This window comes from Diorhabda carinulata, chromosome 10 (assembly GCF_026250575.1).
Source record: "Diorhabda carinulata isolate Delta chromosome 10, icDioCari1.1, whole genome shotgun sequence".
Classification (NCBI taxonomy): Eukaryota; Metazoa; Arthropoda; class Insecta; order Coleoptera; family Chrysomelidae; genus Diorhabda; species Diorhabda carinulata.
This window is the reverse complement of record NC_079469.1, coordinates 12,579,722-12,607,589: the sequence shown is the minus strand read 5'-3', so window position 1 is coordinate 12,607,589 and position 27,868 is coordinate 12,579,722. Positions and strand designations below refer to the sequence as shown.

Genomic DNA, 27,868 nt, shown 5'->3' with positions numbered 1-27,868 from the left:
AGACGGATCAAGATGGAACAAAGTGCATTCCATTCTCAAAAAACTTTGTGAACAAAAATTATGAATAAGAAATGGAAATTGCATTTTGAAAAATACATCTCGAATTGTTAAAAAATTTATAACTCGGAAAATATTGCAGGAAATGAGTTCAATTTTATAACTCGGGGGATGTTGGTAGTGCTGAACACAAATATCACGACAGAAAAAGTCTACGAGGTACCTGGTGCCTAAAGTGGCCGAAATCTACGTCGTATATTAGAGTCTTGTGGAAGTTTGTTTGAACTTGGTCCAAGATATGTATCCTGGGGTTTTTCGAGGTTACTGATACGAATACCACGACGGTTTTTTGTGCTTTATTTTTTCGACTATTTACACGCGTTTTCGTTATTAACTCATTTCCCAATGATGCCACAGTGAATATGTCTCCAGGTATCTTTGAGTGAAATTTAAATCGTAGGTCGCAACCAAAAGTGGACTGCAATTTGAATTAACTAGAGGAGCCTATCACTAACTACATACATTGGTCAGTACCTGGCGAGGTATTTTAAATAGTGAACGTTTGAGTAGATTATTCTTCTTTCCCTTTGTCTATATGATTATACAGTTATAGGATTCAGCAGTGTCACGGAAAAATTTACAGAAGTTTTATAAAACGTCAAAATTTTAAATATATGACTGAAAAGTTTCCGGTCTCAACTTGAAGACGCTTCGTTTGTATTTAACAAATGTATAAGTGAGTTGTTGTCTAGATACTGTATAAGGAGACTCTACATCATTATTTACGATCGTAAAACTTTTGGGCATTACTTTTTGGCAATTTTTCTACATTCAAAGATCTATATCTCAGGTTCTAATATAGTTAAACGAGTTCGTTCTTTTTTATTATAATGATTTCTGATTTATTATTTAATGGATTCGATGTGAGCGAAGCCGCAATAGGTAGAAACGTCAATTTTTTATGTCTTTAAAAAATTATAAGAAAAAAACAAATTCAAATCAGAAGAGACCTAAAATCAAGACAGTTTAGAAACATAAGAATGTGGTCTATATATTGAAAATAGAAGAACGATGGGTCCAGAAAACCCCACATCGTCCAAGTCGAATCTTCTATTCACGTAGTTTACAGAGGGTTAAAAATTAAAAGGACAGACTCGAAAAATATCGTTCAATCTGTCTCCTGAATACAAAAGCAAACTTTTTTATGTCATATATGTTTTTTCGTCTAATTAAGACCTAAAATATTGCAATTTTATGCTTCGAAGTTAACGTGAAATTTCGTGTAGACCCGTGTTATTTGACTATTTTTTAAGTTAACCATGAGAAGATCAAGATGATATATAGAGTTTAACGAAGTATGACGCGTTTTAGGTGAATGTAGGAAAATTTTTATTGAGTGATATCTAACAATAAATACAATGTTGGCAATATTTCAATTGAATCAACTTCCTGATTAACCTCAAAACCCTAATTAAAACGATTAAAAAGCAGCTTTTGTTAGGATATTTCATTAAAACTGTCCTACTTTGCACCATAAATCAGTTTTTTTCCGACAGTTCGTACAAGCTGTTGAATATTTTTAGCTAATGATTTCAATATACCAAAGGAACGATTTTATTTTATATCCCATAAGGTTTTGGTTCTATTTTAATAACGTTTTTTTATATAGAAGTGATTATTATTTTTTCACAAAAAAATATTTATCGAAATTCCTATGAACTTATTTTTTCCATTTCCCTTTTATAGAGAGTATCTAATTTGGAACATATTCAGAAATTCAAATACAATTTTTTCGCTCAGATTCGTCGATTAGTTTCTCCGATCGCAATCTTCTACTTACCATGTTGAAAACCCAAACTAATGGAATAAATCAATTAGCGTGCTTACGAATTATGCAAGCAGGATTCAAAAATGAATAAGGAAGGAAGTGTCAGAATTTTTAATCTTTTAAAGCAGTCCCTGCAGTGAGCCCTGCTGTTTAGTCCGAGTAAATATATAAAAGCTCTGTTTCGTAGTTTGAGGATTCGCTCAGATTGAGTCGCACCACACGTACCCCAGAAGGAAAGAGCATATGGAGTCAATAAGGGCATGATAAACTGCTAAGGAGGTGGATAAGTTCAGTTCTTTGGAAATTGATCTCAGCGCAAAACAGGAGGCGTTTAAGTTTTTAGATAAGGCACTTTATATTACAAGACACCCCAAGATTGAGAATATTTGTAAGAAAATACGGCTTTACAATATTAAAAAGATCGTTTTCTTTGTGTTATTAAGATATTTTTAAAAAATATTTTCTCTCTGAACACCAGCGGTCGTTCAAGCGATTGGTTGGGAAGGAAATATCATTTATAGACATAAATAATAATAAAATAATCAAATTACAAAGAGATGGGTCAAATAATAGTGTTTAAGGATGCCATATACAATTTTCTTCCCTGATTGCAAGCAGGATATATTTTCAAAACACTTTCACATTTAATAAACTAAAGGACGAAATCCTAGTTTTCTTAAAATGAATCAATCAGCTGACTCCCGGACTATACGTGTCGTTTGTGAATCATATGTCTAATTATTATTTGCTGCGAGAAAGGTTGTTGAACCATTTTGAATCTGTCTCAAAATATATTTGAATATTTTCGAATTACGAGGGGGTGATCATATTTACGAAATTGTTAACTTTTCTTATGGATTATGAATACTATTATTCATTTTATTCAAGATGTTATGAGATTAAAGGTTTGTCCCTTATTTAAATAGTAATTTAGAGTAGAGATGTCCAATGTTTTTATCTAGACGGCTGATAACAAAAAAGATGACTTCATAGTTGCATTATTTTTACATTTGATTTGAAAATAGGCGAATATAAATGAAGAATAATAATTATTTAGTAACATAAACTTTTTGCTATGGAAAGAAAGAGACATAAAAGCTTCTTAATGTGAGGAATGAAATTTTTTCACATAGTTTCTTATAAAATCATTAAAATCAGACTGACAACTGACAACAACAGATTGACAACTGACAACTGTACGCGAAGATATGAATAGATAATTTGTAAAGAACAGTTCTTCGATTAACAATCTCTAAATCGTTTATCTGTAACCTAAATCTTGAGAATCATATTGTTGAGATGAATTGCTTAAAGTTATTTGGTGACAAACGAACCTTTAGAGCGTAAGTGCAGTTATTATTTTTTATTTTAATAGGTAAACATGTCAAATAAAGTTTCTTATACAATATAATAGTAATTAAATTATAAGTATAACGGACTAACGACAGTGATTCGACGCGCAATGAGCAGCGCTATCTAGAGGTATTAAATTGTGTAGGTTTGTTCCAACTTGCTAATCTAGACTGTTCTTTTAACGGTTATTGGAAGCGTCTAAATGATATGTTCGGCACAATCTCCGGCTAAGCACGGTTCTTGCTATCAACCAAGTATCGAAAAGACCGTCCCGGAAACGTTTCACAAACGATATCGAAGTTGGTCGGAACATAACATAGAATCTTTCATATAACGGTTGGAATACTGAATCTTCACCATACCAACGACGGTTTTTTGATGGGTTGGAACAAACCAATTTTCGACTAAAGGACGCTATGGCCACTGAATAAACTCTGCGATACAAATATACCGCCACAATATGATGTTATTTGCTATAATTTTGTTCATTATAGACCCGCGTACTCCCATCGGCGTTGAACTCTGTGGCGAATCTGTCGATTTGATGAATTGATTTATACTCATTTCCAAACTAGTTTACGACTTACATAAAAACATGAAATAATGTGATTAGATGTTGATTTGATTGATTAGATTTGGAAGAAGTTATTTAAACATTTGAAACATGAAATTTTTATAAACCAAAAATATCAACGCAACTTTTCAGTGGGCCAACAAACGAAAAGATGTTCTAATACAAGATATTTGTAAAAGGAAAATATATCAAGCTAGAATCACCATCTAAGATTATAAGGTTTATAAAAATAACGAATTAGTATGACGTCCAAAGCATTTGAAATAATTTGACAGTTTGGTGTTAGTTAAAAATGGATTTTGAACTCTACTGGGTTAAAAATGGATTCTGCACCCAGTCGATGTCTTGTTACTTTTCAGAAAAATAATCTTCCACAAAGTCATTTACGTACGTACTCTTTTTTTCAACACATTAGACTCAGACGTCTAGTTAGCTTTTTATATGAAAAAATATATAGGTTACGTAAACTAATTTCATTCGCCATTGCTCACCGTACAAAACGGTCGCTGAAACAGGTTGTTCGGTAAGGAATATCTTAAGCTCGTTGTCCAACTGAACTAATCTTGATAAAATTGCTTCTCTGGAAAGCCCCCTCACTTCCGTGTGAAGAAGAAATGATTAATGCATCGTAATTCCCAATTCTGCGCGATGTAAAACGCAGATGTTCATTCATAGCTGTAGCTGCACCGCTATACACATCAATACGATTGTTCCAATCAATTTGGTGCTTACTCGTGTGACTATCAATTTATTTTCCAGTTAAATTGATCTCTAAAGAGAAAGGGAAAAACAAATTATCTTGAATAGATCCTCCGGAAGAAAATCTCACGAAAAGAAGCAGTATTGAAGCCTGGCGACAACTGTACTTTGATCAAGGCGTATTGCTAACATCTCATTTTTTTCTCAGTCCTCAAATTAATTCATCTACCGTGTGGTCTAAATTATTGTGCGTTTGGTTCAAGTATACTCTCTACTCTGGGAGATTACCAGATTACCAGTGCGGATCTCCGGCCTCAGTGCCTTACCAGTCTTCATTGCGTTTGATGCCCTCCAGAGGGAAGTGTCGGCAAAAGTGCATCAACGATCCGTCCTGTCGTTTGGACATCTTTGAGGTCTGGTGAGGATCGATTATCCAATTTGCCAGTAACTATCTTTCCAACATCCCGATTTATTGTTTCGTATAGCATTAATAAGAGTTTTTCGAGCTGTTCCGTAGGTAGCTTGGAGATTTTCCTTCTCGGGTGCTCCTCCTGCATTGGTAGCTTATCGTCGGTTTGTCAGACAAGCCCGACGTAATCGTCTTAGTGTCATTATTGATAAGAATTTTTAATGGGAAACTATGACATGCGATACCTTTTTTTAAAGTATTGGAAAGCACATGTAATTCACTTGTAATTACTTGTGTGAACAGTTGATAGATATGAAGACTCCGTAGCTAAATTCATTATTCTCTGTAAATAACCTGTTTTACTTTTTGCCCAAACGAATTTTTGTTCAACTCAAAAGTTACCCATGAAATTGTTGTACTATTTTTTCTCAGCTAAACTTTTTCTTCCGATAAGTCTGCTAAATTATATTTAGTGTCATTAACATCAGATATTGAGTAAATAATAGTTCGAAAACCATTACTAAAACATATGTGAACAGCGTCCAACTGTTTTCAAAAAATCATAAGTTTTTGATAAATACGGAGAAACGGGATGCCCAGAATCCTTATTCTGATTGTGACTTCTGTAAGAACGAACCTATAGTTAAGGTTCTTAAAATGATGAAGGTGTAATGAAAATCGTATAAATGAAAACCTTCGTAGACCATTTTCAAATAATTATTACCTAACATCTTTTTATCTAAAGTTGCCAGAAATTTTTGACAAAGAAATCGTCTGTTTTGATAAACTACGTGTTTGTAGGAATGTCCTATAAAGAAAAACAAATGTTTTGAAACGTTGTAGCGTGAGTCATACTGGTAGAAGCCAATGAGCCCAACGGCAGCAATAGATTTTATTTTACACGACACCTATTTTTGGTGGAGGAAAGAACGCACCTCACATTCTAAGTACCAAAAAATGACAGCAAGGACTAAAAATCACATCAGATCGGTTTATATATTTTCTGCCGCCGCAGATTTAGTGTAACGTTTTCGAGATTTTTCGCTACGCTGACAACTATAAATACAATGACCGATGACTTATACCAAAGAGCGCACGGCCCCATTCTCGACACATGATTTTCCTAAATGTCTACGGGGGATTTTAGTAATCTCAAGTATTGTTTCAGAAATTTATCTTTCATTGTCGCATCATTGACACCAAAAAAAAAAAAAATCGGAAAGTGCTTATTATTTCTGCTAGGTATATTCGCAATTATGAGCATATGAAACACTTTTCTAATTTTTAATTGACAAAAAATATGGCTCGTGATTTTAAAGCTCGATCCAGAGTATCTACGAGACTAAATTGCGAAATCAGAACTATATTTTCTTAATTATCCATTCAAATATTATCAATTTATTATAGGTTTGGGGCAGTTTATGTCCAATCGTTAACTATCCGTAACTTTTACAGGGACAACCTGTACAATCACAAAATAGCAAACATGAAATTATCAATCGATTTTTTAACAAAAATTACCCTTTGCTTAACTCGATAAAATTTATGGAGATTTTTAGATCCTTGAACATGCCAAGGAAATATTTTGCCATAAAGACACATTCTAAAGGAAATTATCATAAATTTCAATTATTTATTGAAAATACTTACAAGGGGTATTAAAACACAATCAAATATTTCTTGGAAAACTGCTAAATAAATAAACTCACTGGCATAAGGGAAAAGTTGAAAGAGATTAATAATTAAAATATAAAAAAAAAATGTTTCCCTGAAGTAAATTTTGGGGGGGATATCTTAAAAGCTTGGTATTTGCAATACCGATATACACAAGAAACGAAATGATCGATATAAACTTCCATTGTAACGTTATAAGGTAGTATCTTGGAATGCATTTTCAAACTGAATACACTGTTTACACTACCACTACACCAACATTCACAATTACACTGTCTGACGTACGTTTCGATAACCAACTTATCGTCTTCAGTTTGTTTTTGAATCAGGCTTCATGATTATGGAAAGTAGAAAATTAAGGTGGCGCTTTAGTAGCAAATAACCATTCACGTTTTTTGAGGAATTTTAAGCAAGTCATTGAGATTTTAAATACTGTCAATACAGTCAAGTAAATTTTTAATCTCGGCACACTTGACTTCGTTTATAACTGCTCAATTTATATTATTTTCACTTGCTGCACTAGCCCTATTTTGGTGAGTCTTCGAACAAAAATTTTCTGTTTACAGATGGGCACGTTTTCTAGTTTCTCTCCATTCAATTCATGATTTTGAAAAAATGTATGAAACATCGAAAATGTTCGCTTAATGTTTCATAAAAGATTTAGTGGTATGTGTTCTAAAATTTTATTCTTGGTAACGTTTGATCACTAAACGAAATAACTAAGCAAATATTCTCGAAGTATTCTCCAATTCAATTAATTTTTTCGATAATATACAGCCTAATTCACAAACATTTGATGGTTTGATGAATGTTAAAAAAAGTATATACCTGCTTCTAAAAAAATTATGCTATCAATAATGCTAATGAAAATATTTTTGTTCTGATTTCTTCAAAATATTCATCTGCAGAGTCGATAGAAGCATTATTCCATTAAAATATCTATCTAATGAAAACTTTCAGCTCACACTAAGATGCTTTTTCTGATAATTCCAACAAACGCATCATAAAAAAGTACAGAAATAGTTTCGACAACGATTTCTTCAATTGTAATAGCATCGTTCTGAGTTCTATCATCAACTTGGTGTGTATAACAGTGGATATAGTTGGTATCGTGATATCTATCTGGGTGATTCCGTTCTAACTGTGATTTTTTGTATTCAAAATTTCAAGATTTTAAAATTTAACTTTTCTAACTTTTTTATGCATATTATTCATCTATTTTACTGTAAAAATAAAACTCTAAGAGGAATTTACTACAACTTCAAAGTATCACGAGCAAGACACAAATGTCGGATTTTGAGTTCCACGGTACTGACTCATTTATCCACGGTACTGACATGGTAACTTAAGATATTAAACAACAAGTGCATCAATTTTCCTCAGTTTGATCATAAACATTAGAATTTATAAGGTAATTAGTTTAAATCATTTGTTACGACAAAAAAAATTAATAATTTATCGGTAAATTCTAGGAATGGACATGACACGGTACTGACATTCAAGTGATGTAGTATAAGTTTTCTTTAAGTGGCAAGTTATATTGTATAAAAATAATGTTTAAATATCTTAAGAATTATTCAATTAACACAAAATTTTTATTAATTGATTATTAATTAATGACTAGTACAAAAAAACAATACAGGACAGTGAATATCACAGTTAGAACGGAATCACCCATCTATCAATCTCGTTATTCAATAGCCAACCCTGATCGTCCAAAATATGTCTAAATATATGCTCTATGAAAATAGAGAAGCCTAATGAAAAATAATGACAAGGCTGCTGTCTAATTATTTTTGCGTAAAGTAATTCAACAAGTGCTTACAAAATTTCAAATATCAATGTACAATATTATTTTAAAATGTAGCGGTATATGTGAATTCAGTATTTTTAGGTTCGATTACATTTTTCCAGCTACTTTGTAAACAATTGTATCTATCGTCCCGATCGACGCCACTAATATCCACTTCTGTTTGTTTTGATATACTACTGAGAAACTGGGAAACATATTTTATCCAACTAAATGTGACTTGGGTACTCATTAAGACTCACTTTATAAACATGTAGATCATAAAATTTTTATTTGTGCACTGTAAGAATCATTTTTTAAACACTAATATACAGTGCGAGCGACAAGCTTGGAAACGTACAAATAGTTTCGTCACCCCTTGAGATGATGTATTATAATTTGCTGACACTGCTGTTGTCCAGATAGAAATAGTAACAATGCTATGACTGGATTGCCTGTTGCTCGAGTTTACAATGTTTCTAGACTATGTGGAGTTGAAATGGTTGAATTGGCATCTTGTTTTTTTTTCCAAAGAAGCCGCTTATAATAATCAGTCAAGTTCTTATACAAAAATGGAAATTTGTTTTCTCAAATTAATACCACTTACATAAATCTCCACTTTTCTATTTGTCGAGCAGGTGTTGACCATAGTTATAGTCTATTTCAGAAAGGAATATTATGTTATATGTCTTTCTAAGCGTTTCGGTATACAAATTATAATCAAAAAATACATTTTCTTATTTTAAACTCAAAATTTGTTGCCTTCTGCCACCCATCTTTCGGTAAACAATTTTTTTTTCATAATGCATCTTAATCAAGAGACTGTGCGGAAATTTTCAGCGCGCTAGTGCTTATTTTTTATATAATATTATGCTTTTTAAAGTTTGTATTCAAATATTATTTTATTTACATACCAAAATTATAAAAAAAGCTCTTCAACTTTTATATGTGAACCGGTTTGGTTTTGTCAATGCCTAGACTTGTACAGAAGTGATTTTAGATAGGGACTCGCAAATTACATAAGTAATTTTTTATATGTTAATAACTTATTATTATTTCGAGGTTTAATACTTTAACGTCACCGAGTGTACTTAGTTCCGTTATTATATTTAGTACTCAAATCTCAAAATCATGTCGTCTAAATTTAAACTTTTCGTATACTAACATTAAAAATTTGTAAAAATATATAAATAAATATTGCGAGACTTATCACTCTCTAAACCTTATTTAAATCTTGTTTGATCTTGTTTCAACAATTCGAATGTTTCTAAATAAATATCCCCGGAACTATAAGTCAGATGTTAACGAATTAAAAAAAAAACAGGTCTTCTAAAATTAGTGTTTTGTAAGCTAAATATAAATCTAACGGCCGAGAGGGAGAAAAACCTTGATAACACCAAAATAGATTCTTAATATTCCTATTGATGTAAATATATTGAGATTGATGATCCAGTTTGAAAACAAACAAGGAAGAGGAAATGACCTTTTGTATTTTTGAGTTTGATAAATATTAATTATTGAAGGAAAATATTTCAATCATAATTTATATGAATAAAAAAGGAAGACCATGATTTTAAACTTGGACAAGAATTTGAACCGTTATCTAGCTCCTACGGAAAAGGAAAAAAATATACCCACAGAATGGAATATGGGACTGATCATGACAATACCGAAAAAACAATACCTCAAGCTCAACAACAACTCACAACTTATAAACTGTTGGGTTACACTGAAGAGAAACTCAGAGACTATCAGCAGGATTTCAGAACCGGCAGGTCTACAATAGATGCATTGCATGTGATGTCACAAACAGTAGAAAAGTGAATACGGAATGGGCCTTCATGTTATTCTTGTAGACTTTTGACAGCGTCAACAGGAAACGCTCAAAGCTGGTGATGAGAAAGGAGAGGATTTCTTCACGACTTATTAAATTGGTGGACCCTTTTTTAACATCGCAATAGACGGAGTAACATATGTATGCAGATAGTTGGTTATGCTGATGACCTGATGACCTGGCACTTCTGCCAAGGGATAAGTGAAACTAGAGAAACTTATAGTGCAGTTTATGTAAAAGGCTTGGAAGTAAATATTCAATAAACAAAGTACATGTTAGCAACCAAGAGAACGACACATAATGAGAGGAAGATCATTCTAGGAAAGGACCGATTCAAAAAACTGAAGTATTTAGGCGTGACATTAATCGAGGCAAATAATAGCAGCATAGATGTGGCGGACAGAATTAAAGCAGCAAACAGAGTGAACTGGAGGGATGTAAAGTTTCTGAGGAGTAAAGAGCTGAACACAAACACAAAGTTGAGAAAATACAGAACAGGAAACTATGTGTCAAGGAACGACGAACAGGATCTTTGAATAATGAAGAGATATTTCTTAAGGAAGATACTGAAACCGGTCAAGGCCGACTGAGGACACCTAAGAAGGTTTATGAATCACGGGATCAAGAACGAGGTGAAAGAGGGTGATGTAGAGACATTAATAAAAATTCAAAGGTTTAAACGGCTTGGACATATACGAAGAGATTCGAAATCCCTGATACGGAAGATAACAGAATTGAAGGCATCCGTAGGAAGGCCAAGAGGTGGACCTAAAGCACGCTGGGAACCACAAGTAATGCAAGATATTACATTGGCAGGGTCGACAAACTAAAGATAAATCGTGGATGATAGAAAGGGGTGTAACAGGATAGTAACGGAAGCAAGAAAGAAGCTTTGACAGTGGAACAAAGTAAAGTATATAATTATGAAGAAAAATGTTTCAAGTAGAATGTCGAAGACGCTGCTTTTAAAAGATTTCTTCTGCTTTTACTAGAATTTGTAGCTTCATAAGATTGCTAAAAGTCAAAATATTATCATGTCTTTATGAATAAGACGAAAGAATAAGGAAAAGGCAACCCAAGTCATGGATTCTTCGGCAAGTCAAGTTTAAAATTCCAGTGTTATTTCCTTATATGAGCACTAGTGTACCTCGGCACCCACCACATTGCATTTTTTCATATTTAAAAAAACCCTTTTTTTGACCTGGATGTCCGGTTCCCCGTAATTTAATTAATTCAGAAGATATTCCTGTACTTAAAAAGTTCTATTATAAATAGGATTTTATTGAGGTTCAAGGGAAATACTTGAGTACCCACATAAAACCAATTAGTCTGATCATAGTGAAATCAAGTGATTAGTGATAGCAAATTTTGGGAATAATCAAATCACTTGTTCTTATAAAACAAGTATAATAATATCTTTATTTAGTACGCACAAGCTTTTCGTATTTTTGTACGCCTTTTTCTTGTTTGTTTCCTACCAATACAATCTTGTGCCACAGTGTCTTTTGCAAATATTGCCGCTAGGTTTCAACTAAACGCCGAGCCCGCTCTCAATCGCGATTTTTGTAGAATGTAGAAATCACTTGATCGTCGTCGTCGTCTTCAATAAAAGGTTTTTAAAAGTACACATGAAATGTGGGATTGAAATTGAAAGAGAAGACGTATTCAACTTTTGTACCCACGTAATGCAATTAGAGTGCAACGCGAAACTGGAAGCTGCTGGAGATGGAGTGTCGTAGTCAAAGTTCCAGATGTTGACAGAGGGCTGCTTGCCCCTAGGAATTTTCTGGCTGTAGTTCTAAGTGCTAATGATTTTATTTTGTAAAAGTTGGGAATCAAAAAGGGCGTGCTGGTAAGACTTTATTGTTGTAATGAATTCGCTGATTCAAATTTTAGACACGCATCAGATTATTTAAGCTCATTAAATTTGAGGATATATTCAGCTTTTTCTTGTGGGTGAGGTGTTGTGCAATTCTAAATTCCACATTAATCGTGCCTGTAAAAACAAGTAAATAGCTTTATCTACCTGCCAGTTACCTATTATTGCGAATAAAGTTTCATATCGAAATAAGCCTACAATAAAGATGTGGAATTTTTTTCTGTAAATTTACTCATCATATCGATGTTTGGACGTAGAATCATAACAATTCAATATTTTATAGAAAATTTGTTGATAACTTTGCCCCACTCACGCAAAGATAAATTTGAAAGTGCGCATGCGATCGGTCCATAAACTGATTCGGAATCAGACCCGTGAACAAAGGCAACTCTAATATATGGGTTGTGATGCAAAAAAAGAATTCAGAAAAAAACAATCGGTATTGACAATACAAAGAAACAAAAACACAAAACTAGATATTTTCCGTTATTCTAAATATTCAAACTAGAATAAGGAATTTGTTATAATCAGTAATTATGGCAAATGAAATGACGACCAGAAAAACTAATAAGAGATTTCAAAAGGTTGAAATGAACGATCGCGTGTGGTTTTCTCTGTCAGTCGTTCACTCGGTTCACGCGCGAAGTCTGTTTTTAGAGTTCATGACTCAACAGCGTAGATTTAGATTATGGGTTAATTTGTTTGGTTGCGCTAAAACATATTTAAAGTCTGTCGTATCCAGAGTTGCACTTAAAGTTTTTTCGATTTCTGCGTCGAACAAGTAGTATTCTCAAAAATCTGTGACAGCAAATATATTTTAAAGAATAGATTATTCTATTTTTAACAATATTCTATGTTACCGATGATTGCAATAGTGGTAACTGTTTGGGTATATATCTTGAACATATTCTCCTTTCCTACTCTGTCTATTGTTTTGTAAAGATTGATATTTTTAATCCTATTGACAAACGCTACACAACGATCTTATATCAATTATAAATTCAAAAATTATAAAAGAATTTTTCTCTATATATTTGTGCAGTATTGACAGATACGAAACATTAGTTTCTGAAAACCTTGATTTTACTTTATAAAAAATATAAAATTAGAATTTACTTTGAGTGTCAATGAATACTGATCCCCCCGGTCTCGCTACCGGCTTCATTACCACTCCTTTAGTTTTGGTAGAACTCGACAACCCACCGGCCTTGACATCCTCCATTCTTGTAATTGGGATTCAATAGCAAGCAGACAAAGATTTTGTACTGCATCGGCACAAATTCCAGAGATCATCCTGCCCATTCGCCAAGGGAGGAAGATGGACTAGCAAGATTAAGGAACCCTTGAGATATGCACTGATTTAGAATTTGTTTATTTGTTTACACGTGCACGCTAGCTTGGAAGATCACTTGTCTTTAGTGCCTTCAAGACCTCTTGGCAATCGAAGAGAATGTAAATGTACTTTCTAGATGGGTTTTCCTAGTGATATGGGTCACTATATTTTCCAGAGGAAGTTATGACAGCACAAATTCCTGGTAAGCTATCGGTACTCTTCTGAATAGTGATTATCCTGCCCATTCGCCAAGGGGGAAAGATGGACTAGCAAGACTAAGGCACCATTTAGCTGAATTTTTGATTTGGAACGGTGATTAAGAGTACTCAGTTGACCATCGCATTAGGAAGATTGGTTTGTTCAGATATGGCGAAGGAATGATCGTTAATCAATTAGAAAATGACCGGGAGTCAATGCTTGGATCGCTTAAAATTGGAGTTATTGGTCGAGAATGGAATACGAAACAAAATATAGTGGATATCTCCTCATTTTTACTAACTTTAACTAACTAAACTGTCAGCAGTCGATTTAATTAATTAATTAATTAAATCTTGCGTTCATTTTGGGATACCGTAAATATGAATATTTCAAATGTCACTAATACATTACCCTAAAAAACCAATAATTTCAATCAATTTTCCTTAACAAACTCACCATATCATTGAAGTAAAGAACGATTTTGGTTGAACTTCTGCTTGTTCTCACAAAATAAAGTTGGCTTGATACAGGTTTGTCTCATTAAATTAATCCTTTCGTAATATAGTTTTTGGTAAAAATATTGAAAATTTGAAATAAAATAGGACAAAATATAAGCATTGAATATATAAATAAAAAGGAATTATTTAATATGTAAATAATAAAGCAAAGAGGTATTCATATTTATTATGTTGCAGGTCAAAATTAGACCAGTGATTCAATATTTCGTAGAGTCTACGTATGAATCATATCAATCGGTCTACGCCGCGCCGTCGACCAATGAATATGATTCATGCCAATATAAAATCCCAATATAAACATCAGTCGCCCAAATAATAATTTTTTATCCAAAATTTTTTTTTTTTGATTAATTCAAGTATTATCGTTTTTGCATATTTTTTTATAAAATACGTGGGCTTTCTGAAAAGTTTTCGACCACAATCTGAAGATGTCGGCACTATGTAGAAAAGGAAAACAATCTGTGTATATGGAAAGTGTCCGACAAAATATTATTTACGCGCTGGACAAATTTTCACACCTTTGTATAACCCACGATAATGAAATTCCAATAATTAACTATGATTAAGCTGGAATTTCTAGAACCGTTGGCGATGTTCATACTGAATACACTGTTTACACCAACACTCACGATTACATTGTCTGACATCCGTTTCGAGTTATCGTCTTCAGAGACTGAGGGTAAACGAAAAGCTAATGACTTGCCTTACCTGTTTATTAATAAATTCGAAATTCAGGAATGAATGTGAATAATCTCGCCAAGGAGGTTTTCTCGCTGGAATTCATTTTCGCTGGAAAGATTGAAAGCCCTCTATGGGACTTGAACCCTTCTGTGGTATCAGTTACCAGAACAATGAAAAAAGCACTAGAAAAGAAGGTAGATAGGAGCAAAACCAATTATTGGGACAACATAAAGGGTCTGAGATGGGCAAAGACTCCTCTGAAAAACTATATCCAGAGTAGATCTGCTGAATGTATCAACCTAAGTAGAACAATCTGCGAATATTAACAGGATTCTCATCGATGCACTGTCGCCTCAACAAACATCTGAAGACGCCAGACCTAGCAAATAAGGTAGCGAGCAGATTTTGTTGCACAGAGGACGAATCTTCTATCCAAATTCTCTCGGAGTGTGAAACATTAAGGAACTCTACAGCCCTACATCTGGGTGCGTATGAAATAGAAGACGAAAATTTAAAGCCATCTCACATTTCAAGGAGTGGGATTGATGGATCAGCTGGAAACTCTGTGTTCTCCAATATCTCAGCAAAAAAGGGGGACACAGTAGATCCTTTGGGTCGCAGTGTATACGAGACCCCAAATCTATATATACATACATATAATATGTCACTTCCAATGCACAAAATATTAATTCATCGATCACGTATGATTTCTTTTCCAATTCTTATATATAAGGCAACTATCCTCCAAGGATATAGATTTAAAAGCATATCGGGGAATCCACAATAGAAAATCGCCACCACAATGAAAATCTTATTATTATTTTACTAGTGTCATCCAATCCATTTATTACAATTTTAAGGAAATTGCTACAGAAACTAATGAAACCATTATCTCTGGAATTCTAAAACTTCTAGCGCCACCTGATGTAGTAGAAAACATTTGTGAATTAATCATGTTCTCCTCTGAAGAAGAAAGTTGAAATGAATTCACAATGAGTGATAGCGACCATAGTTTATTTTAAAAAACACGCACAAATTATAATAAATTATTATTTTAACATATTGCAACAAACTATATTGAGTTTTTAACAATCAAAACTTTAAATATACGTCTTTTGACCACGTTTTGATCGTTTTGACGTTTAATTGTTGTTGATGGTCAGCCTTTTTTTGCTCTTTAGCATAAACAATAATTCTCAACAGCAAAAAAAACCGAACACTTAAATTTGGTCTTATAATTTTGTTAAACTTATTAATCTTTTCAATTAATGGGGAAAATTGGTTAATTTATAGGTTATATAAACAAAATTTGCCAAAAATAAATAAAGAAAAACAAAATAAAGAAAAAATTATAAAATAACACATTTAAAAAAACGTTAATCCTCATTTTCATTTTATAAAAATTTATGTAATTCTAAAAGCAGGTATTGCCCTCTCTGCTACGGCAAAGGGCTCTAACCCTGTCAGGCATCGAGGAAATCAAATTCTGGACTTACTCCACGGGCATGGCATCCCATACTTCTCGAAGATCAATTTAGAACTGATTTAAGTCACTAGGAGAAGGATGACGACGTCCAACATGCCTTCCAAAACTATCCCACAAATACTCTATGGGATATATATCGGTAGATTTTGTAGGTCAGGCCAGAACTGTGATTCACACTTGCTCCAAGTATTCGATAACAATTCTGGCGGCATGTGGACGAACATTTTCCTGCGTTAGAATGAATTGTCTGTAGGAGGATGTACCTCCGAGCTGTCATAACCCCATTATTTATGAAAATTCTCTGTTTCGATCGTCTCATTGGTATAGACCAAATCGAGACTCGTCCGTGACTAACAGTTCCCCATTGCTCCAGAGTCAAATGAGAATACTGATCGGCAAATAATCGCCTTTCTCTTCGATGTCTTTCCAGGATTTGGGACCTTTTTGCATGTCGCCCATGTGTGTAAGACACTTCAAGCTTTTCCCGAACCTCAGATGCCGTTAAATGTCGGTCTCTTATAATACCGACAGCGTACTAAATCGATCGTCTACTGCCGTTGTTGCCCTTTGTCGCCCACTGCCGGCCCTCCTATCATAGCTACCAGTCTCCCGGAGACGCCGAAGTGCATCGTTAATGGTAGACTTCCCTACCCCAAGCGTTTCGGCCTTTTCTGGCCAAGGCATGTCAATATTTGAAAGAACCTTAATTCTGGATCAAAATAAATAAATAAATTCAAGATGTTTAAATGTGCGATAAACTACTAAATCAATTACAAGAGAAATAAATCAAATTTGAGTTTTATCTAATTGTTTAGTTCAATGAACTTAGACCCTACATTTTCTCTAATAACTAGAATACCTACAAAACCAAACACATTGGTGAAAATTAGCTTTTTATAAGAAAAATATGTAGTGTCCGGTTTGTTTTGCTGTTGAGTGTAGTAATTAATCATTTCACACTCTCAATTCGCCATCAAAATTTAATCATTACTTTTCTAATCGCCTGTATAATTAACAAAGAACATTTCATATACACACACAATTTCTCTAACATATTTATATTGACTGTACAATTAAAAACGATTCAATAAAACAATATTTACTTTAGAACAATAATTTCTACAACGAATTTAATCGCTGTGAATGACGTAATTAATTATGGTGCAGTTAACCCTTAGTTTTACGTATCGGTTCCCTTCGGTGATTTTTCTATTTTTGTCTTAAGATCTGTATTTTCGCACGGGCTGACGCGTAGCTAAAACTACAGTCAGGTCATCGTAAAACGACAGTAGAATATCGCCGAGATGAATAATCCTCTAATACTAAACATCTCTGCTTCAAGCACGAACGGACGGAAGTTATATATTAAGTGAAAACGGTTTTACGTTTGTTTTTGAATAGTTTTTGACATGTTCGGTAAGGTTGGATCGTAATTTTTGAAATTACTGCAAGCTAGTTTTTTACTTCAATATATTCGTTACGAACTAAACAATATTAAAAATGTGTGATTGCCCTATCGCTGGTGTTATAACCTCACATGAAGCTTATAGGAGTTGGATTATTTTTAAAGAATGTAAGACTGATAATGGTAAGTATTTCATATGAAAAAATTTGAAATAGTTTTCAAAATAACCATTGAAATATGCATTCTAACAAATCAGATACAGGAAAGTCATTTTTTTTTTTCTAAAAAAAAGCCGTAATAAATTTATTGGAATACTTAGTCACGTTTGATTAGTTTTTAATTTCAATTAAATAGGGTTTCATTATAAGTATTATTCATAATATATTTTTTAATATATGAGGTGATTTAGAGTTCCTAGAAATTATAGTTCTCTCAGAAATAATCGTATTTTTTTATGTAGACTTTTTTTAAATTACATCAGGATTCTTTGGTCCGCTCATGTCGTTAACAACCAGTAAACGCGGAATTCAGCATCTTAAAAATTTATAATTCTTTGCCACTTGCACAGTACGACACTCTTAGAAAAATATGTGAAATGACTACCGATAAAAGTTCAAAGAAAATAATTATTGTTGATCTATAGGCCAATTAAGTTAAGTCGAAAAAATCCGTTTAGTTTAATTAATTTTCAGCAAGCTGGAAATTGTTTTAAAACCTCTGTTTGGTCCTAAATACGTGTAATTTGAGTTTGCACATTTCCAGATGTTGAGTTTAACTGTTTTAATTTTTTTGCTTGTACCTGAAAAACAGGCATCGGATAGAACATGTCATTCTACTCAAAAATACGGAGGAGTAAATTCTGCGTCGACTGACAATTGAAAAATGAAATTTGGTTTATTGGTATAGCTTAAATCTAATGTTGAAAACGAAAAAAAAAAACCGTATTTCCGTGCAAACTTACTTTTTGCGGCTTTTCAAGACCCAATATCTTGAAAAAATTTACATCATGAAACCTGGAAGTGAAGTTTAAGTTTGTCAAGCTTCTTGACAAGAACACGACATTCAAATAGACTGTCAAGGTTTTTCATCACGCAGATGCTGATCCTGAGGTTCATATTTTAGAAGGTCGACGGTCTTTGGCAGTCCTCGATTCACCCTAGGCAGACGAAACCTCCTTGAACGAAATCCGCTATGAGTCATTTTCGTTTTGCGGCTTTCCAAGAGCACATTTGTTGAAAATAGATACTTCTATGAAAACATCCATGGTATAAAAGTTGTAGAAAATAGAATGTCACATTGCATAGATACCTTAGTTGCTAAATACATTCGTTCAAAATTCAAACTTTGGCATCAATTTTTTATTCGATGGCTTGAGTATTTTTCTGTCTTTTAAGGTAAAAAAATATCAACATTTTACACCAAAACAGCTTTCTTATTGCTCTGCAATGTTAGAGGAATATGCATGAGTAGAAATTCGATTAGTACAAATAAAAGTCAATATTAATTTTATCACATTTCTGTATTACTATTAAACTAGCTTTTACCCGCGGCTTCGCTCGCATCGAATACATTAAATAAGTATCAGAAATCATTATAATAGAAAAGAACGAACTCTGTAGCTATATTAGAACCTGAGATATAGATCTTTGAATGTAGAAAAATTGCCAAAAACCTACAAAAATCCATAACTCCACATTGAATGTCCGCGCCTAGCTCCTCTCCAACTCAACCGATTTAAGTGTTCAAAAACTCAAAAGAAAGAGGATGTTTCAGCGAGTGTTCTTAAACTAAAACGAACTCTGTAGCTATATTAGAACTTGAGATATAGATCTTTGAATGTAGAAAAATTGCCAAAAACCTACAAAAATCCATAACTCCACATTGAATGTCCGCGCCTAGCTCCTCTCCAACTCAACCGATTTAAGTGTTCAAAAACTCAAAAGAAAGAAGGTGTTTCAGCGAGTGTTCTTTAACCAAAACGAACTCTGTAGCTATATTAGAACCTGAGATATAGATCTTTGAATGTAGAAAAATTGCCAAAAACCTACAAAAATCCATAACTCCACATTGAATGTCCGCGCCTAGCTCCTCTCCAACTCAACCGATTTAAGTGTTCAAAAACTCAAAAGAAAGAAGGTGTTTCAGCGAGTGTTCTTTAACCAAAACGAACTCTGTAGCTATATTAGAACCTGAGATATAGATCTTTGAATGTAGAAAAATTGCCAAAAACCTACAAAAATCCATAACTCCACATTGAATGTCCGCGCCTAGCTCCTCTCCAACTCAACCGATTTAAGTGTTCAAAAACTCAAAAGAAAGAAGGTGTTTCAGCGAGTGTTCTTTAACCAAAACGAACTCTGTAGCTATATTAGAACCTGAGATATAGATCTTTGAATGTAGAAAAATTGCCAAAAACCTACAAAAATCCATAACTCCACATTGAATGTCCGCGCCTAGCTCCTCTCCAACTCAACCGATTTAAGTGTTCAAAAACTCAAAAGAAAGAGGATGTTTCAGCGAGTGTTCTTAAACTAAAACGAACTCTGTAGCTATATTAGAACTTGAGATATAGATCTTTGAATGTAGAAAAATTGCCAAAAACCTACAAAAATCCATAACTCCACATTGAATGTCCGCGCCTAGCTCCTCTCCAACTCAACCGATTTAAGTGTTCAAAAACTCAAAAGAAAGAAGGTGTTTCAGCGAGTGTTCTTTAACCAAAACGAACTCTGTAGCTATATTAGAACCTGAGATATAGATCTTTGAATGTAGAAAAATTGCCAAAAACCTACAAAAATCCATAACTCCACATTGAATGTCCGCGCCTAGCTCCTCTCCAACTCAACCGATTTAAGTGTTCAAAAACTCAAAAGAAAGAGGATGTTTCAGCGAGTGTTCTTAAACTAAAACGAACTCTGTAGCTATATTAGAACTTGAGATATAGATCTTTGAATGTAGAAAAATTGCCAAAAACCTACAAAAATCCATAACTCCACATTGAATGTCCGCGCCTAGCTCCTCTCCAACTCAACCGATTTAAGTGTTCAAAAACTCAAAAGAAAGAAGGTGTTTCAGCGAGTGTTCTTTAACCAAAACGAACTCTGTAGCTATATTAGAACCTGAGATATAGATCTTTGAATGTAGAAAAATTGCCAAAAACCTACAAAAATCCATAACTCCACATTGAATGTCCGCGCCTAGCTCCTCTCCAACTCAACCGATTTAAGTGTTCAAAAACTCAAAAGAAAGAAGGTGTTTCAGCGAGTGTTCTTTAACCAAAACGAACTCTGTAGCTATATTAGAACCTGAGATATAGATCTTTGAATGTAGAAAAATTGCCAAAAACCTACAAAAATCCATAACTCCACATTGAATGTCCGCGCCTAGCTCCTCTCCAACTCAACCGATTTAAGTGTTCAAAAACTCAAAAGAAAGAAGGTGTTTCAGCGAGTGTTCTTTAACCAAAACGAACTCTGTAGCTATATTAGAACCTGAGATATAGATCTTTGAATGTAGAAAAATTGCCAAAAACCTACAAAAATCCATAACTCCACATTGAATGTCCGCGCCTAGCTCCTCTCCAACTCAACCGATTTAAGTGTTCAAAAACTCAAAAGAAAGAAGGTGTTTCAGCGAGTGTTCTTAAACTAAAACGAACTCTGTAGCTATATTAGAACCTGAGATATAGATCTTTGAATGTAGAAAAATTCAATGTTCAAACATATTTTGGTATTCTTCATTCTGTATTAAAATTTTGAATGATTTGATTTATTCTTTGCGAACAAAAGCTGCTGTATAATCTGCTGTAGATGCCATTAAAAGCCAATGGTAACAAATTCCATCCCATTCAAAATAAGAAACATAAAATTCACTTGGAGTTGATTTTGATGTCATCATTGGTGTAAAATTGGGGCACATCATCATTCGCAGATAGTCTTCATACAAATATGCTCAGGACAAACGCTGTATGTTCCGAAGAGGTCCCGGTTTCATTATGTGTTAACTGAGTCTATCATCCACGAACACCTTTAATATGTGTTCCCAAACTGTAGGACTTCATGCAATTGGAAGTTTGTTGCTGCTTGCTGACGCCATCTGCAGTACGAACACATTGCTTAGGTCCCAATGTGGAAAACCCGGTTTAACCAACGGTTCCATAAATTTCAACTTATTGCTCAAGTATTCTGCTCAAGTTCAATAATACCTATGGAAAAATCAATTCCTCAATTTTCACAATTCTTTGAGGACCCAATTCACAACTAGGCATAAAAAATGAAAATAAAGGAGTGCATTTATTCAGGTCTTTTTGAAGTATCATCCAAAATTTGCTAATTTTTGCCTGCTCCACGTGGAATTTACTGAATTGGAGAATTGAATCTTACTTCCTTAAAGAACAGAAAATGTAAATGGGTTTATGTATTCAAAACACTGCTTTATCCGCTTTTCAAAAGTTCGAAAATCTGCCAAATCAGTTCTATGAATTATTGCCAGTAATATCTGTCACAAGTATAGTTTAAAATAAATTCAACAAATGATTTTTGGTTTGCTATAAATATTCAGTACTTGTCTCAGAAAATTTGAATCTTCTTTTATCGTTTTAATTACCATACTTTTGTGAAATGAGATTTTCAGCACATACAGCTATAAAAACAAAATAACATCATATAAGAATCAACTTCAGTAACATTTACTAACCGAGAACGATTTTGCGTTCGAGCGATAGCTTGTGCGCGTAAATATACTCACATCCCAATAAGTATACCGGAAAATTGCTTGGACACGTTGATTTGTATTTTGAAATGCACATTTTTTTCAAAAAAAAAAAAAATTATACAGTTCCCCAAGTTCCTACTAATATAATATGGAGCACAGTTCCATTTCCAAACCGGCAGTACTTAGTACTTGAACTAAATTTCTTCAAATCTGTGGGTAGCGAGGTGCGGATTGATAGAATGGCCAACACGATCACCTGATCTGATGTCATTAGACTTCTTTTTTTGGGATATGTCAAAAGTACTGTAGGCAAAACCAAACTCCTCAACTTAGATGACTTAAAAAGACTAATCACGCTTGTTGTTAGATCAGTCACGCCTGAGATGCTGAGTAACGTTAGAAGATATTTCTATACCCGGTTGCCAAAATGTTCGCGGCAAGCATTTTTTTTTACATTATTGAGAAATAATCCGTATTATTTATTAGGTTTTTAGTGTAATGTAGAATATTGGTATTTGTGAAATAAAATAATCTTTTTTTTTTAATGTTAATTTGACGTTGAGGAAATGAAAAATTAAAGGTATTTCTTAGGTTTGTTATTGTAACTTAATAATAAAAGTTTTTTTTTTAAATAAGATCGACATTTTATAGGGCATAAAATATGACCCCCCGTAGCGTCGTCAAGTTGACTTTTTATCAGGAATAATATCACTAATATAATAATCACTAATAAAACAGTTTTCCATATGGTTCCAACTTGAGCGGACAGACTGTATAAGCTTATTTTTCACTTATTATTTGTATTCTATTTTTACCTTTAACTTCCTTCTAACCCAAATATAATTTTTAATGCTTTTTCTAATATAATTATTTTCAAGATATTGTAAATTTTCGACCTTGTATATTGATATAGAAGGAAGAAAAATCTCTTCAGTTTTGAAAAATTATAAACTGTTATCTTCCTACTTCAAACTCGATCTAAAATAAAACCCAGAGTTTATAGATCAATCTCCTAAAAAGTTTATCCAAACTTACCACAACTCATTAACTTGTGTTTACAATCGAGAACTGTTTTACACAATTTAACAATACTGAAACAAAATAGTTATCATAAAGAAGGTCAGGAATAAATTTTATGAAACGTCTCCATTCAGGTTAGGTCTTTGGTTTCGATAAAAAAACAAATTTTGTAAAATATTGAAAAATTGACCACCATAATTGTTATGAAAAAATAATCGATACATACATTAACCGTTTGTTCAATAATCAATATTCAAGGCACTAAAGTCGCTATTCATTTTGCAATTTGCAGTTCAAATTCTTCGTTTTTGGGAAATAAGACGTGAGCAAAATTATACCAGTGGAACTTGGGCTTATAAATATCATCAACACCAGAACCAGTTGTCATTTATTTTTCCACCTATCGAAATTCATTCTTGGATGTTCCTCGAATTGATCTAATTTTTGCCCTCAAGGCTTTCACATTTTCTAATTTAATAATGTTCAAAAGCTCTTAATCCCGTTTATTTCTATCCTTAAATGCTGAAACGGACTTATCCCATAGACAAAGGTATTGCTGGTAACATTCCAGAAATGTAAGTATATCAAACGAAAACTTTATCGAATGACATACAGCAGATTCGCGCCGAAAAATACGTATTGTAGTATCGCACCCTCAGTACTGTCACTGCCGCGACATAGCTGGTGTCACGATGTCGTATATCAAAGTATTTTTGATATGCGGCACTAGCGTCACGACACCATGACATCGAGACATTCAACTGTTCAGACAATGCATTGTTACGTCATTCACGTCACGGCATTAGGTGCCACGACATAAAATGTCATTGTCTGAACGAGCCTTAATTCCGCTATCAAATGTGACGCTGAAGTTTACTTCTTGACATTAGGAAATGTCACATTTTTCATAACCTGAACCTAACCATGAAATATAGTTATGTTAAAACTGTTTCAAGGAATTATTTATTAATTACTGTAAATACTGACAGTTAATTCATTATTTTAATTCAACAGTATTTTAAGATTTATTAACATTAAAAACAAAATTATTAAAGAGACAGTTATTTGAATATAACCTTCGGTTATACTGTTCGATTTCCTTCCTTCGTGTTGTTTTATTTTGAGAATGTCTGCTCCTGAGTCTGTCAGGAGAGACGCCGACGAGCGTCTGAAACAATGTCCTGTGTATCCTTCAACATTAGGTAGACCCATGTACTTTGCTGCTAGTTTTCCAATGGTAGTCTACATTTTCCATTATAATATTGCACAAAAAATATGTCGTGCTTTACAGCAAGAGGTCTAATATTTCTATACTTTTTGAGCAATATTTCCTGCAGTGACCACAAATTCGCGAATAACATGTGTTTTACTTTCCCGTAGAAACGTCACTTCAGCCTACCTGCAGGCTCCTATTATCATTCAGATCTAAGGATCAGATTTATTTAATAATAAATTATATAAATATTGTAAAATAATAGATTAATAGAAATATTTTGTCTTCTGCCTCTTTTATGAATCTTCCTACATTCTCCTACGTCAAAATCTTCGATTTTTTTTGTCTGGTATCATAATGACCGTCTCTTCAGCCAAGCCAAAGCATAGTTCAAATCTCAACATTGAATATTAGTCCACTAAGTTTATGTTTTTAAATTTTCAAAATAAGCAAGTATTTATCCAATTTTTGGTAGGCCATTGCGTATCTACTCCTTGATTTTCCAGGTATTAAACTACCCAATGCAGAGCATTTGCAGACTCTCTTATTTCAAATGGAATGTCTGATTGGCTACCTAAAGACATTTCAAGTAATTACATCTGACTTGTTTTGACTTTTGAAAAATCGTTGTTTGCTTCCATACTAACAATACTTCAAGACCCGCTTCCATAGTGACAATACTTCTAATACCATTTGATTCCACATTATAAATAGAACGTTATTGTTGGACAATATCGCTTTTTTCATAACTAATTACGTAAATAACTAATACACATGATCTGATCAATTTGGTACAAACTTTTTTGATGTTCGTGTGAAGTTTAAGCGCTATACCTCAATTGGTATGTGTTTGTCAGTTGTTTGTTTACGATACGAAAAGTTTGTCTTGCAATATTGACTATGTACAAAAGAGTTGAGCAACGAGTTTGCTTAAAATTGCGGCTATAATATCGCTGAAAAGGTCCAAGATATATTTTGCGGAGTTTACTTTATAGCGACCGATAGTATTCGAGAAGCTCAAAGCATTCAGTTAAGGTCGTGAAGCCTCCCATTCAGTCAAATAATGCTTCTTAACGTAGCTGAGGACCCTACATTCATCAAACACTTAAACTACAATCTAACGAATGACGCTCCAAAAATGGGCCGGAGCTGAAAAGACCTCGCCAAAGTCGGTCAAAAATTAAAGTCATGCTCATGGTTTTCTTTGATTACCGGGTTGTGGTTCTTCATTAATTCGTTACAGACGGCGAAACGGTCAATAACTATTAATAATTAACCGTCTTGAAGCGTCAATGATAGGAATTTCCAGCATGATTGTGACTGATTTTTTAGCCGAACTCATAGCCGTTGCTCAGCCACAGCATTCGCCAGATTGGGTTCCCTGTGACTTTTCCCTCTATTTGAAATTCAAAAATCCGCTATAGAAAAAATGCCATGAGCCCATTGAAAAAAGTTATTAAGAGACACTAAGTTTTTAGTAGTATTATTTAATTAGTCCAAATTTGTTATTAACTACGTTTGAATTCCTGCTGATCAGTTCTCCCTCTTATAAATTAAAGATCTCCAGTTTGCCAAATTTTGCAAAATTTCATTCAATTTATATTTTTCACTTCAATAACCCTGAAAAAAGTTTTTAGAGGCTTTGTATTTTGGGAACCTTTACTAAAAGAAAATTTTTTCTTCACAGTTTTAGAGTGATACTTTGACCAGATATCATTGCTGAAACATTTTTTATTTGTTTTTACTTAGTTTATCCGCTTCTGTCATTTTTTTTCTTTTTTACATTCTTCCCTGTTTCTTATGGCATTTTTTTCATGAAGCAAAGTTGCTAGTCCTGGGCAATTCATCAATCTCTCGTTCAGGAATTGGCGGTGGAGAAGCTGTTTGTAAATTAAGTTGCTGCTTATTCTTTTTCTTCTGTATATAACGCTTGGTCTTTTACTCCATTCCTTCCTTATCGCTTTTTGGTAGCTTCGACTAAGATCTTTTATACCTATTACCAATTTTTGAAGTTTTTTCTTTCATCAACTTTCTCAATCGTTTTCTGTAATCTTGTTTTAGTTTTTCCGTAGGTCTTCGCTTACAAAGTCTTTTTCTTCTGCCTACAACGCTTGGTCTCTTAAACAATTCCTTTCTTATCACCTTTTGGTCGCTTCGACTAAGATCTTTTACCGAATTTTTCACATTGTGGAATTCAAAAATGTCATCAAAAATAGGGCTTGATTTGTTTCACAACTTTTGGAACATCATGTATGGTTGGAACTAATTTTAGTTGGTAGCCGCTATTAATGTCACCACTTGCCCAATACAAATCGTATAAATACATGTGATTTACACTGTATACTTTCGTAAAATAGTGTGTAGAAACGAGGAAAAAATTGAAAATTTTGTCTAATAGCCAAATCATTTATCAGTTAGTAATGAATTCAAGGTCTCTCTATTCAACCCTCCCACTTCTTTTACTACTACTGCCAAAATTTAAAAATATATATTTACATTTATGCATCTATGAAAAACATTCAATACCAAATAAATAAGTAAGTATGTAGGTTATTTCAAGAGTACAATTGGAGAATTGCATGCTTTGTTTTTTTTTAAGAAATCACAGCACATCGAGCATAACTAATAATTTTATCTAGGAACACAACATCCATGAAGTTTTATTAAATGTGTAGTAATAAAAGCTTCGATTAAAAGTAAAGGCGGACACAATTATTTTAAAAATATGAAATTACGAAGCTGTAGGCTTTGGAGTTCAAATTTATTGTTGCCCTGAGTGTGGAGCTTCCAGTTACGAGGGTAACTATTTTGAGATGTGGTAATACTGACGTGAATATGTCAAATTTGACATTGCCGTCATAAAATTTGACATTTTTAATGGTGAACGTACTCAGTGTGTTATACGAGTGATATTTCAGTTGTTTACAGATATTTTAAACATTCATTTTGTTTTTATTTGTCTATATCAAAACTTAAATAGCAACCCCCGTATACCGGAAGTTTGTAAATAAAATCTAATGTTTTTTATTCGATTTGAGAAGTTCATTTGAAATTTAAGATGAAATTTGTGTGTGTGAAATTTTCTAGATATTTCGATTTTTTCGATTCGAGTCTTTGAATTTGAGTGTAGTTTATAATTCCACTTTTATGGAATGGAGAGAAAAGATAAAATACTGAATACATCTTTTTACATCTCTTTATGCTTCTATGAATTTATGGAAATAAAATCTTGATTCTCTTGAAACCAAAACACATAACCTAACAT

The 27,868-nt window shown here is 33.3% G+C and overlaps 1 protein-coding gene across 1 annotated transcript in view; it reads left to right on the top strand.

Moving 5' to 3' along the window:
• LOC130898734 (mitogen-activated protein kinase kinase kinase 7-like) overlaps nt 1-27,868 on the top strand; it is a 40,640-nt gene that overhangs the window by 5,712 nt on the left and 7,060 nt on the right. The window lies entirely within an intron of this gene.